The 9663-nt window shown below is 43.3% G+C and overlaps 29 non-coding genes and 14 pseudogenes across 29 annotated transcripts; all 43 read left to right on the top strand.

The window, feature by feature from the left end:
• The first annotated feature begins 41 nt into the window (after positions 1 to 41).
• Positions 42 to 160, top strand: LOC131710283 (5S ribosomal RNA). Its single transcript, XR_009312155.1, has one exon. It is a non-coding gene; the product is annotated as a 5S ribosomal RNA (ribosomal RNA).
• Positions 161 to 260: 100 nt separating this feature from the next.
• Positions 261 to 379, top strand: LOC131719586 (5S ribosomal RNA). Its single transcript, XR_009318485.1, has one exon. It is a non-coding gene; the product is annotated as a 5S ribosomal RNA (ribosomal RNA).
• A 100-nt stretch (positions 380 to 479) lies between these two features.
• Positions 480 to 598, top strand: LOC131712168 (5S ribosomal RNA). Its single transcript, XR_009314059.1, has one exon. It is a non-coding gene; the product is annotated as a 5S ribosomal RNA (ribosomal RNA).
• A 100-nt stretch (positions 599 to 698) lies between these two features.
• Positions 699 to 817, top strand: LOC131710371 (5S ribosomal RNA). Its single transcript, XR_009312243.1, has one exon. It is a non-coding gene; the product is annotated as a 5S ribosomal RNA (ribosomal RNA).
• Positions 818 to 931: 114 nt separating this feature from the next.
• On the top strand, positions 932 to 1050 carry LOC131719585 (5S ribosomal RNA). The gene has a single exon (XR_009318484.1). It is a non-coding gene; the product is annotated as a 5S ribosomal RNA (ribosomal RNA).
• A 114-nt stretch (positions 1051 to 1164) lies between these two features.
• LOC131719584 (5S ribosomal RNA) lies at positions 1165 to 1283 on the top strand. The gene has a single exon (XR_009318483.1). It is a non-coding gene; the product is annotated as a 5S ribosomal RNA (ribosomal RNA).
• A 114-nt stretch (positions 1284 to 1397) lies between these two features.
• On the top strand, positions 1398 to 1516 carry LOC131720684 (5S ribosomal RNA). The gene has a single exon (XR_009319581.1). It is a non-coding gene; the product is annotated as a 5S ribosomal RNA (ribosomal RNA).
• Positions 1517 to 1630: 114 nt separating this feature from the next.
• On the top strand, positions 1631 to 1749 carry LOC131712942 (5S ribosomal RNA). Its single transcript, XR_009314830.1, has one exon. It is a non-coding gene; the product is annotated as a 5S ribosomal RNA (ribosomal RNA).
• Positions 1750 to 1849: 100 nt separating this feature from the next.
• Positions 1850 to 1968, top strand: LOC131713188 (5S ribosomal RNA). Its single transcript, XR_009315072.1, has one exon. It is a non-coding gene; the product is annotated as a 5S ribosomal RNA (ribosomal RNA).
• A 114-nt stretch (positions 1969 to 2082) lies between these two features.
• LOC131711161 (5S ribosomal RNA) lies at positions 2083 to 2201 on the top strand. Its single transcript, XR_009313043.1, has one exon. It is a non-coding gene; the product is annotated as a 5S ribosomal RNA (ribosomal RNA).
• Positions 2202 to 2301: 100 nt separating this feature from the next.
• LOC131712529 (5S ribosomal RNA) lies at positions 2302 to 2420 on the top strand. Its single transcript, XR_009314420.1, has one exon. It is a non-coding gene; the product is annotated as a 5S ribosomal RNA (ribosomal RNA).
• A 100-nt stretch (positions 2421 to 2520) lies between these two features.
• On the top strand, positions 2521 to 2629 carry LOC131715214 (5S ribosomal RNA; annotated as a pseudogene).
• Positions 2630 to 2743: 114 nt separating this feature from the next.
• LOC131710389 (5S ribosomal RNA) lies at positions 2744 to 2862 on the top strand. Its single transcript, XR_009312261.1, has one exon. It is a non-coding gene; the product is annotated as a 5S ribosomal RNA (ribosomal RNA).
• Positions 2863 to 2976: 114 nt separating this feature from the next.
• Positions 2977 to 3095, top strand: LOC131710197 (5S ribosomal RNA). Its single transcript, XR_009312066.1, has one exon. It is a non-coding gene; the product is annotated as a 5S ribosomal RNA (ribosomal RNA).
• Positions 3096 to 3209: 114 nt separating this feature from the next.
• LOC131719583 (5S ribosomal RNA) lies at positions 3210 to 3328 on the top strand. Its single transcript, XR_009318482.1, has one exon. It is a non-coding gene; the product is annotated as a 5S ribosomal RNA (ribosomal RNA).
• Positions 3329 to 3442: 114 nt separating this feature from the next.
• Positions 3443 to 3561, top strand: LOC131719582 (5S ribosomal RNA). The gene has a single exon (XR_009318481.1). It is a non-coding gene; the product is annotated as a 5S ribosomal RNA (ribosomal RNA).
• A 114-nt stretch (positions 3562 to 3675) lies between these two features.
• On the top strand, positions 3676 to 3794 carry LOC131719580 (5S ribosomal RNA). Its single transcript, XR_009318479.1, has one exon. It is a non-coding gene; the product is annotated as a 5S ribosomal RNA (ribosomal RNA).
• Positions 3795 to 3908: 114 nt separating this feature from the next.
• LOC131712154 (5S ribosomal RNA) lies at positions 3909 to 4027 on the top strand. Its single transcript, XR_009314046.1, has one exon. It is a non-coding gene; the product is annotated as a 5S ribosomal RNA (ribosomal RNA).
• Positions 4028 to 4141: 114 nt separating this feature from the next.
• LOC131712941 (5S ribosomal RNA) lies at positions 4142 to 4260 on the top strand. The gene has a single exon (XR_009314829.1). It is a non-coding gene; the product is annotated as a 5S ribosomal RNA (ribosomal RNA).
• A 100-nt stretch (positions 4261 to 4360) lies between these two features.
• LOC131719579 (5S ribosomal RNA) lies at positions 4361 to 4479 on the top strand. Its single transcript, XR_009318478.1, has one exon. It is a non-coding gene; the product is annotated as a 5S ribosomal RNA (ribosomal RNA).
• Positions 4480 to 4593: 114 nt separating this feature from the next.
• On the top strand, positions 4594 to 4712 carry LOC131711160 (5S ribosomal RNA). Its single transcript, XR_009313042.1, has one exon. It is a non-coding gene; the product is annotated as a 5S ribosomal RNA (ribosomal RNA).
• Positions 4713 to 4812: 100 nt separating this feature from the next.
• LOC131712528 (5S ribosomal RNA) lies at positions 4813 to 4931 on the top strand. Its single transcript, XR_009314419.1, has one exon. It is a non-coding gene; the product is annotated as a 5S ribosomal RNA (ribosomal RNA).
• Positions 4932 to 5031: 100 nt separating this feature from the next.
• LOC131715213 (5S ribosomal RNA) lies at positions 5032 to 5140 on the top strand (annotated as a pseudogene).
• A 114-nt stretch (positions 5141 to 5254) lies between these two features.
• LOC131710388 (5S ribosomal RNA) lies at positions 5255 to 5373 on the top strand. The gene has a single exon (XR_009312260.1). It is a non-coding gene; the product is annotated as a 5S ribosomal RNA (ribosomal RNA).
• Positions 5374 to 5487: 114 nt separating this feature from the next.
• LOC131714204 (5S ribosomal RNA) lies at positions 5488 to 5606 on the top strand (annotated as a pseudogene).
• Positions 5607 to 5706: 100 nt separating this feature from the next.
• Positions 5707 to 5825, top strand: LOC131712688 (5S ribosomal RNA). The gene has a single exon (XR_009314579.1). It is a non-coding gene; the product is annotated as a 5S ribosomal RNA (ribosomal RNA).
• A 100-nt stretch (positions 5826 to 5925) lies between these two features.
• On the top strand, positions 5926 to 6044 carry LOC131712885 (5S ribosomal RNA). The gene has a single exon (XR_009314772.1). It is a non-coding gene; the product is annotated as a 5S ribosomal RNA (ribosomal RNA).
• Positions 6045 to 6158: 114 nt separating this feature from the next.
• Positions 6159 to 6267, top strand: LOC131715212 (5S ribosomal RNA; annotated as a pseudogene).
• A 111-nt stretch (positions 6268 to 6378) lies between these two features.
• On the top strand, positions 6379 to 6487 carry LOC131715211 (5S ribosomal RNA; annotated as a pseudogene).
• Positions 6488 to 6600: 113 nt separating this feature from the next.
• On the top strand, positions 6601 to 6719 carry LOC131719578 (5S ribosomal RNA). The gene has a single exon (XR_009318477.1). It is a non-coding gene; the product is annotated as a 5S ribosomal RNA (ribosomal RNA).
• A 114-nt stretch (positions 6720 to 6833) lies between these two features.
• On the top strand, positions 6834 to 6952 carry LOC131712337 (5S ribosomal RNA). Its single transcript, XR_009314232.1, has one exon. It is a non-coding gene; the product is annotated as a 5S ribosomal RNA (ribosomal RNA).
• Positions 6953 to 7066: 114 nt separating this feature from the next.
• LOC131715327 (5S ribosomal RNA) lies at positions 7067 to 7175 on the top strand (annotated as a pseudogene).
• A 114-nt stretch (positions 7176 to 7289) lies between these two features.
• LOC131715326 (5S ribosomal RNA) lies at positions 7290 to 7398 on the top strand (annotated as a pseudogene).
• A 114-nt stretch (positions 7399 to 7512) lies between these two features.
• On the top strand, positions 7513 to 7621 carry LOC131715210 (5S ribosomal RNA; annotated as a pseudogene).
• A 114-nt stretch (positions 7622 to 7735) lies between these two features.
• LOC131719577 (5S ribosomal RNA) lies at positions 7736 to 7854 on the top strand. Its single transcript, XR_009318476.1, has one exon. It is a non-coding gene; the product is annotated as a 5S ribosomal RNA (ribosomal RNA).
• Positions 7855 to 7968: 114 nt separating this feature from the next.
• On the top strand, positions 7969 to 8087 carry LOC131719576 (5S ribosomal RNA). Its single transcript, XR_009318475.1, has one exon. It is a non-coding gene; the product is annotated as a 5S ribosomal RNA (ribosomal RNA).
• Positions 8088 to 8201: 114 nt separating this feature from the next.
• On the top strand, positions 8202 to 8320 carry LOC131711341 (5S ribosomal RNA). The gene has a single exon (XR_009313225.1). It is a non-coding gene; the product is annotated as a 5S ribosomal RNA (ribosomal RNA).
• Positions 8321 to 8420: 100 nt separating this feature from the next.
• LOC131715209 (5S ribosomal RNA) lies at positions 8421 to 8529 on the top strand (annotated as a pseudogene).
• Positions 8530 to 8643: 114 nt separating this feature from the next.
• On the top strand, positions 8644 to 8752 carry LOC131715207 (5S ribosomal RNA; annotated as a pseudogene).
• A 101-nt stretch (positions 8753 to 8853) lies between these two features.
• LOC131715206 (5S ribosomal RNA) lies at positions 8854 to 8962 on the top strand (annotated as a pseudogene).
• Positions 8963 to 9076: 114 nt separating this feature from the next.
• Positions 9077 to 9185, top strand: LOC131715567 (5S ribosomal RNA; annotated as a pseudogene).
• A 114-nt stretch (positions 9186 to 9299) lies between these two features.
• LOC131715607 (5S ribosomal RNA) lies at positions 9300 to 9408 on the top strand (annotated as a pseudogene).
• A 114-nt stretch (positions 9409 to 9522) lies between these two features.
• LOC131715205 (5S ribosomal RNA) lies at positions 9523 to 9631 on the top strand (annotated as a pseudogene).
• Positions 9632 to 9663: the final 32 nt, after the last annotated feature.

Genomic DNA, 9663 nt, shown 5'->3' with positions numbered 1-9663 from the left:
AGCTCACTAAACATAAAAGTCATGAAAGCAGAAATGCAATCGCCTGCGGCCACACCCCCTTGAATAAGCCTGATCTCGTCTGATCTCAGAAGCTAAGCAATGTTGGGCTTGGTTAGTACTTGGATGGGAGACCACCTGGGAATATCAAGTGCTGCAGGCATTACATTTTACAATTGAAATGTGTGGAGGACAAAAGGAAATTTTGGAGGAATCACCCCCAGCTCACTAAACATAAAAGTCATGAAAGCAGAACAGCAATCGCCTGCGGCCACACCACCTTGAATAAGCCTGATCTCGTCTGATCTCAGAAGCTAAGCAATGTTGGGCTTGGTTAGTACTTGGATGGGAGACCACCTGGGAATATCAAGTGCTGCAGGCATTACATTTTACAATTGAAATGTGTGGAGGACAAAAGGAAATTTTGGAGGAATCACCCCCAGCTCACTAAACATAAAAGTCATGAAAGCAGAAATACAATCGCCTGCGGCCACACCACCTTGAATAAGCCTGATCTCGTCTGATCTCAGAAGCTAAGCAATGTTGGGCTTGGTTAGTATTTGGGTGGGAGACCACCTGGGAATATCAAGTGCTGCAGGCGTTACATTTTACAATTGAAATGTGTGGAGGACAAAAGGAAATTTTGGAGGAATCACCCCCAGCTCACTAAACATAAAAGTCATGAAAGCAGAAATGCAATCGCCTGCGGCCACACCACCTTGAATAAGCCTGATCTCGTCTGATCTCAGAAGCTAAGCAATGTTGGGCTTGGTTAGTACTTGGATGGGAAACCACCTGGGAATATCAAGTGCTGCAGGCATTACATTTTTGTAATTACATTTTACAATTGAAATGTGTGGAGGACAAAAGGAAATTTTGGAGGAATCACCCCCAGCTCACTAAACATAAAAGTCATGAAAGCAGAAATGCAATCGCCTGCGGCCACACCACCTTGAATAAGCCTGATCTCGTCTGATCTCAGAAGCTAAGCAATGTTGGGCTTGGTTAGTACTTGGATGGGAGACCACCTGGGAATATCAAGTGCTGCAGGCATTACATTTTTGTAATTACATTTTACAATTGAAATGTGTGGAGGACAAAAGGAAATTTTGGAGGAATCACCCCCAGCTCACTAAACATAAAAGTCATGAAAGCAGAAATGCAATCGCCTGCGGCCACACCACCTTGAATAAGCCTGATCTCGTCTGATCTCAGAAGCTAAGCAATGTTGGGCTTGGTTAGTACTTGGATGGGAGACCACCTGGGAATATCAAGTGCTGCAGGCATTACATTTTTGTAATTACATTTTACAATTGAAATGTGTGGAGGACAAAAGGAAATTTTGGAGGAATCACCCCCAGCTCACTAAACATAAAAGTCATGAAAGCAGAAATGCAATCGCCTGCAGCCACACCACCTTGAATAAGCCTGATCTCGTCTGATCTCAGAAGCTAAGCAATGTTGGGCTTGGTTAGTACTTGGATGGGAGACCACCTGGGAATATCAAGTGCTGCAGGCATTACATTTTTGTAATTACATTTTACAATAGAAATGTGTGGAGGACAAAAGGAAATTTTGGAGGAATCACCCCCAGCTCACTAAACATAAAAGTCATGAAAGCAGAAATGCAATCGCCTGCGACCTCACCACCTTGAATAAGCCTGATCTCGTCTGATCTCAGAAGCTAAGCAATGTTGGGCTTGGTTAGTACTTGGATGGGAGACCACCTGGGAATATCAAGTGCTGCAGGCATTACATTTTACAATTGAAATGTGTGGAGGACAATAGGAAATTTTGGAGGAATCACCCCCAGCTCACTAAACATAAAAGTCATGAAAGCAGAAATGCAATCGCCTGCGGCCACACCACCTTGAATAAGCCTGATCTCGTCTTATCTCAGAAGCTAAGCAATGTTGGGCTTGGTTAGTACTTGGATGGGAGACCACCTGGGAATATCAAGTGCTGCAGGCATTACATTTTTGTAATTACATTTTACAATAGAAATGTGTGGAGGACAAAAGGAAATTTTGGAGGAATCACCCCCAGCTCACTAAACATAAAAGTCATGAAAGCAGAAATGCAGTCGCCTGCGGCCACACCACCTTGAATAAGCCTGATCTCGTCTGATCTCAGAAGCTAAGCAATGTTGGGCTTGGTTAGTATTTGGATGGGAGACCACCTGGGAATATCAAGTGCTGCAGGCATTACATTTTACAATTGAAATGTGTGGAGGACAAAAGGAAATTTTGGAGGAATCACCCCCAGCTCACTAAACATAAAAGTCATGAAAGCAGAAATGCAATCGGCTGCGGCCACACCCCCTTGAATAAGCCTGATCTCGTCTGATCTCAGAAGCTAAGCAATGTTGGGCTTGGTTAGTACTTGGATGGGAGACCACCTGGGAATATCAAGTGCTGCAGGCATTACATTTTACAATTGAAATGTGTGGAGGACAAAAGGAAATTTTGGAGGAATCACCCCCAGCTCACTAAACATAAAAGTCATGAAAGCTGAAATGCAATCGCCTGCGGCCACACCACCTTGAATAAGCCTGATCTCAGAAGCTAAGCAATGTTGGGCTTGGTTAGTACTTGGATGGGAGACCACCTGGGAATATCAAGTGCTGCAGGCATTACATTTTTGTAATTACATTTTACAATTGAAATGTGTGGAGGACAAAAGGAAATTTTGGAGGAATCACCCCCAGCTCACTAAACATAAAAGTCATGAAAGCAGAAATGCAATCGCCTGCGGCCACACCACCTTGACTAAGCCTGATCTCGTCTGATCTCAGAAGCTAAGCAATGTTGGGCTTGGTTAGTACTTGGATGGGAGACCACCTGGGAATATCAAGTGCTGCAGGCATTACATTTTAGTAATTACATTTTACAATTGAAATGTGTGGAGGACAAAAGGAAATTTTGGAGGAATCACCCCCAGCTCACTAAACATAAAAGTCATGAAAGCAGAAATGCAATCGCCTGCGGCCACACCACCTTGAATAAGCCTGATCTCGTCTGATCTCAGAAGCTAAGCAATGTTGGGCTTGGTTAGTACTTGGTTGGGAGACCACCTGGGAATATCAAGTGCTGCAGGCATTACATTTTTGTAATTACATTTTACAATTGAAATGTGTGGAGGACAAAAGGAAATTTTGGAGGAATAACCCCCAGCTCACTAAACATAAAAGTCATGAAAGCAGAAATGCAATCGCCTGCGGCCACACCACCTTGAATAAGCCTGATCTCGTCTGATCTCAGAAGCTAAGCAATGTTGGGCTTGGTTAGTACTTGGATGGGAGACCACCTGGGAATATCAAGTGCTGCAGGCATTACATTTTTGTAATTACATTTTACAATTGAAATGTGTGGAGGACAAAAGGAAATTTTGGAGGAATCACCCCCAGCTCACTAAACATAAAAGTCATGAAAGCAGAAATGCAATCGCCTGCGGCCACACCACCTTGAATAAGCCTGATCTCGTCTGATCTCAGAAGCTAAGCAATGTTGGGCTTGGTTAGTACTTGGATGGGAGACCACCTGGGAATATCAAGTGCTGCAGGCATTACATTTTTGTAATTACATTTTACAATTGAAATGTGTGGAGGACAAAAGGAAATTTTGGAGGAATCACCCCCAGCTCACTAAACATAAAAGTCATGAAAGCAGAAATGCAATCGCCTGCGGCCACACCACCTTGAATAAGCCTGATCTCGTCTGATCTCAGAAGCTAAGCAATGTTGGGCTTGGTTAGTACTTGGATGGGAGACCACCTGGGAATATCAAGTGCTGCAGGCATTACATTTTTGTAATTACATTTTACAATTGAAATGTGTGGAGGACAAAAGGAAATTTTGGAGGAATCACCCCCAGCTCACTAAACATAAAAGTCATGAAAGCAGAAATGCAATCGCCTGCAGCCACACCACCTTGAATAAGACTGATCTCGTCTGATCTCAGAAGCTAAGCAATGTTGGGCTTGGTTAGTACTTGGATGGGAGACCACCTGGGAATATCAAGTGCTGCAGGCATTACATTTTTGTAATTACATTTTACAATAGAAATGTGTGGAGGACAAAAGGAAATTTTGGAGGAATCACCCCCAGCTCACTAAACATAAAAGTCATGAAAGCAGAAATGCAATCGCCTGCGACCTCACCACCTTGAATAAGCCTGATCTCGTCTGATCTCAGAAGCTAAGCAATGTTGGGCTTGGTTAGTACTTGGATGGGAGACCACCTGGGAATATCAAGTGCTGCAGGCATTACATTTTACAATTGAAATGTGTGGAGGACAATAGGAAATTTTGGAGGAATCACCCCCAGCTCACTAAACATAAAAGTCATGAAAGCAGAAATGCAATCGCCTGCGGCCACACCACCTTGAATAAGCCTGATCTCGTCTGATCTCAGAAGCTAAGCAATGTTGGGCTTGGTTAGTACTTGGATGGGAGACCACCTGGGAATATCAAGTGCTGCAGGCATTACTTTTTTGTAATTACATTTTACAATAGAAATGTGTGGAGGACAAAAGGAAATTTTGGAGGAATCACCCCCAGCTCACTAAACATAAAAGTCATGAAAGCAGAAATGCAGTCGCCTGCGGCCACACCACCTTGAATAAGCCTGATCTCGTCTGATCTCAGAAGCTAAGCAATGTTGGGCTTGGTTAGTATTTGGATGGGAGACCACCTGGGAATATCAAGTGCTGCAGGCATTACATTTTACAATTGAAATGTGTGGAGGACAAAAGGAAATTTTGGAGGAATCACCCCCAGCTCACTAAACATAAAAGTCATGAAAGCAGAAATGCAATCGGCTGCGGCCACACCCCCTTGAATAAGCCTGATCTCGTCTGATCTCAGAAGCTAAGCAATGTTGGGCTTGGTTAGTACTTGGATGGGAGACCACCTGGGAATATCAAGTGCTGCAGGCATTACATTTTACAATTGAAATGTGTGGAGGACAAAAGGAAATTTTGGAGGAATCACCCCCAGCTCACTAAACATAAAAGTCATGAAAGCTGAAATGCAATCGCCTGCGGCCACACCACCTTGAATAAGCCTGATCTCAGAAGCTAAGCAATGTTGGGCTTGGTTAGTACTTGGATGGGAGACCACCTGGGAATATCAAGTGCTGCAGGCATTACATTTTTGTAATTACATTTTACAATTGAAATGTGTGGAGGACAAAAGGAAATTTTGGAGGAATCACCCCCAGCTCACTAAACATAAAAGTCATGAAAGCAGAAATGCAATCGCCTGCGGCCACACCACCTTGACTAAGCCTGATCTCGTCTGATCTCAGAAGCTAAGCAATGTTGGGCTTGGTTAGTACTTGGATGGGAGACCACCTGGGAATATCAAGTGCTGCAGGCATTACATTTTTGTAATTACATTTTACAATTGAAATGTGTGGAGGACAAAAGGAAATTTTGGAGGAATCACCCCCAGCTCACTAAACATAAAAGTCATGAAAGCAGAAATGCAATCGCCTGCGGCCACACCACCTTGAATAAGCCTGATCTTGTCTGATCTCAGAAGCTAAGCAATGTTGGGCTTGGTTAGTACTTGGATAAGAGACCACCTGGGAATATCAAGTGCTGCAGGCATTACATTTTACAATTGAAATGTGTGGAGGACAAAAGGAAATTTTGGAGGAATCACCCCCAGCTCACTAAACATAAAAGTCATGAAAGCAGGAATGCAATCTCCTGCGGCAACACCACCTTGAATAAGCCTGATCTCGTCTGATCTCAGAAACTAAGCAATGTTGGGCTTGGTTAGTACTTGGATGGGAGACCACCTGGGAATATCAAGTGCTGCAGGCATTACATTTTACAATTGAAATGTGTGGAGGACAAAAGGAAATTTTGGAGGAATCACCCCCAGCTCACTAAACATAAAAGTCATGAAAGCAGAAATGCAATCTCCTGCGGCCACACCACCTTAAATAAGCCTGATCTCGTCTGATCTCAGAAGCTAAGCAATGTTGGGCTTGGTTAGTACTTGGATGGGAGACCACCTGGGAATATCAAGTGCTGCAGGCATTACATTTTTGTAATTACATTTTACAATTGAAATGTGTGGAGGACAAAAGGAAATTTTGGAGGAATCACCCCCAGCTCACTAAACATAAAAGTCATGAAAGCAGAAATGCAATCGCCTGCGGCCACACCACCTTGAATAAGCCTGATCTCAGAAGCTAAGCAATGTTGGGCTTGGTTAGTACTTGGATGGGAGACCACCTGGGAATATCAAGTGCTGCAGGCATTACATTTTTGTAATTACATTTTACAATTGAAATGTGTGGACAAAAGGAAATTTTGGAGGAATCACCCCCAGCTCACTAAACATAAAAGTCATGAAAGCAGAAATGCAATCGCCTGCGGCCACACCACCTTGAATAAGCCTGATCTCAGAAGCTAAGCAATGTTGGGCTTGGTTAGTACTTGGATGGGAGACCACCTGGGAATATCAAGTGCTGCAGGCATTACATTTTTGTAATTACATTTTACAATTGAAATGTGTGGAGGACAAAGGAAATTTTGGAGGAATCACCCCCAGCTCACTAAACATAAAAGTCATGAAAGCAGAAATGCAATCGCCTGCGGCCACACCACCTTGAATAAGCCTGATCTCGTCTGATCTCAGAAGCTAAGCAATGTTGGGCTTGGTTAGTACTTGGATGGGAGACCACCTGGGAATATCAAGTGCTGCAGGCATTACATTTTTGTAATTACATTTTACAATTGAAATGTGTGGAGGACAAAAGGAAATTTTGGAGGAATCACACCCAGCTCACTAAACATAAAAGTCATGAAAGCAGAAATGCAATCGCCTGCGGCCACGCCACCTTGAATAAGCCTGATCTCGTCTGATCTCAGAAGCTAAGCAATGTTGGGCTTGGTTAGTACTTGGATGGGAGACCAACTGGGAATATCTAGTGCTGCAGGCATTACGTTTTTGTAATTACATTTTACAATTGAAATGTGTGGAGGACAAAAGGAAATTTTGGAGGAATCACCTCCAGTTCACTAAACATAAAAGTCATGAAAGCAGAAATGCAATCGCCTGCGGCCACACCACCTTGAATAAGCCTGATCTCAGAAGCTAAGCAATGTTGGGCTTGGTTAGTACTTGGATGGGAGACCACTTGGGAATATCAAGTGCTGCAGGCATTACATTTTTGTAATTACATTTTACAATTGAAATGTGTGGAGGACAAAAGGAAATTTTGGAGGAATCACCCCCAGCTCACTAAACATAAAAGTCATGAAAGCAGAAATGCAATCGCCTGCGGCCACACCACCTTGAATAAGCCTGATCTCAGAAGCTAAGCAATGTTGGGCTTGGTTAGTACTTGGATGGGAGACCACTTGGGAATATCAAGTGCTGCAGGCATTACATTTTTGTAATTACATTTTACAATTTAAATGTGTGGAGGACAAAAGGAAATTTTGGAGGAATCACCCCCAGCTCACTAAACATAAAAGTCATGAAAGCAGAAATGCAATCGCCTGCGGCCACACCACCTTGAATAAGCCTGATCTCAGAAGCTAAGCAATGTTGGGCTTGGTTAGTACTTGGATGGGAGACCACCTGGGAATATCAAGTGCTGCAGGCATTACATTTTTGTAATTACATTTTACAATTGAAATGTGTGGAGGACAAAAGGAAATTTTGGAGGAATCACCCCCAGCTCACTAAACATAAAAGTCATGAAAGCAGAAATGCAATCGCCTGCGGCCACACCACCTTGAATAAGCCTGATCTCGTCTGATCTCAGAAGCTAAGCAATGTTGGGCTTGGTTAGTACTTGGATGGGAGACCACCTGGGAATATCAAGTGCTGCAGGCATTACATTTTTGTAATTACATTTTACAATTGAAATGTGTGGAGGTCAAAAGGAAATTTTGGAGGAATCACCCCCAGCTCACTAAACATAAAAGTCATGAAAGCAGAAATGCAATCGCCTGCGGCCACACCACCTTGAATAAGCCTGATCTCGTCTGATCTCAGAAGCTAAGCAATGTTGGGCTTGGTTAGTACTTGGATGGGAGACCACCTGGGAATATCAAGTGCTGCAGGCATTACATTTTTGTAATTACATTTTACAATTGAAATGTGTGGAGGTCAAAAGGAAATTTTGGAGGAATCACCCCCAGCTCACTAAACATAAAAGTCATGAAAGCAGAAATGCAATCGCCTGCGGCCACACCACCTTGAATAAGCCTGATCTCGTCTGATCTCAGAAGCTAAGCAATGTTGGGCTTGGTTAGTACTTGGATGGGAGACCACCTGGGAATATCAAGTGCTGCAAGCATTACATTTTACAATTGAAATGTGTGGAGGACAAAAGGAAATTTTGGAGGAATCACCCCCAGCTCCCTAAACATAAAAGTCATGAAAGCAGAAATGCAATCGCCTGCGGCCACACCACCTTGAATAAGCCTGATCTCAGAAGCTAAGCAATGTTGGGCTTGGTTAGTACTTGGATGGGAGACCACCTGGGAATATCAAGTGCTGCAGGCATTACATTTTTGTAATTACATTTTACAATTGAAATGTGTGGAGGACAAAAGGAAATTTTGGAGGAATCACCCCCAGCTCACTAAACATAAAAGTCATGAAAGCAGAAATGCAATCGCCTGCGGCCACACCACCTTGAATAAGCCTGATCTCAGAAGCTAAGCAATGTTGGGCTTGGTTAGTACTTGGATGGGAGACCACCTGGGAATATCAAGTGCTGCAGGCATTACATTTTTGTAATTGAAATGTGTGGAGGCCAAAGGGAAATTTTGGAGGAATCACCCCCAGCTCCCTAAACATAAAAGTCATGAAAGCAGAAATGCAATCGCCTGCGGCCACACCACCTTGAATAAGCCTGATCTCAGAAGCTAAGCAATGTTGGGCTTGGTTAGTACTTGGATGGGAGACCACCTGGGAATATCAAGTGCTGCAGGCATTACATTTTTGTAATTACATTTTACAATTGAAATGTGTGGAGGACAAAAGGAAATTTTGGAGGAATCACCCCCAGCTCCCTAAACATAAAAGTCATGGAAGCAGAAATGCAATCGCCTGCGGCCACGCCACCTTGAATAAGCCTGATCTCAGAAGCTAAGCAATGTTGGGCTTGGTTAGTACTTGGATGGGAGACCACCTGGGAATATCAAGTGCTGCAGGCATTACATTTTTGTAATTACATTTTACAATTGAAATGTGTGGAGGACAAAAGGAAATTTTGGAGGAATCACCCCCAGCTCCCTAAACATAAAAGTCATGAAAGCAGAAATGCAATCGCCTGCGGCCACACCACCTTGAATAAGCCTGATCTCAGAAGCTAAGTAATGTTGGGCTTGGTTAGTACTTGGATGGGAGACCACCTGGGAATATCAAGTGCTGCAGGCATTACATTTTTGTAATTACATTTTACAATTGAAATGTGTGGAGGACAAAAGGAAATTTTGGAGGAATCACCCCCAGCTCCCTAAACATAAAAGTCATGAAAGCAGAAATGCAATCGCCTGCGGCCACACCACCTTGAATAAGCCTGATCTCAGAAGCTAAGCAATGTTGGGCTTGGTTAGTACTTGGATGGGAGACCACCTGGGAATATCAAGTGCTGCAGGCATTACATTTTTGTAATTACATTTTACAATTGAA

This window comes from Acipenser ruthenus, chromosome 44 (assembly GCF_902713425.1).
Source record: "Acipenser ruthenus chromosome 44, fAciRut3.2 maternal haplotype, whole genome shotgun sequence".
In the NCBI taxonomy this organism is placed as follows: Eukaryota; Metazoa; Chordata; class Actinopteri; order Acipenseriformes; family Acipenseridae; genus Acipenser; species Acipenser ruthenus.
The sequence above is the reverse complement of the archived record's forward strand: the minus strand, read 5'-3'. Positions and strand labels throughout refer to the sequence as shown.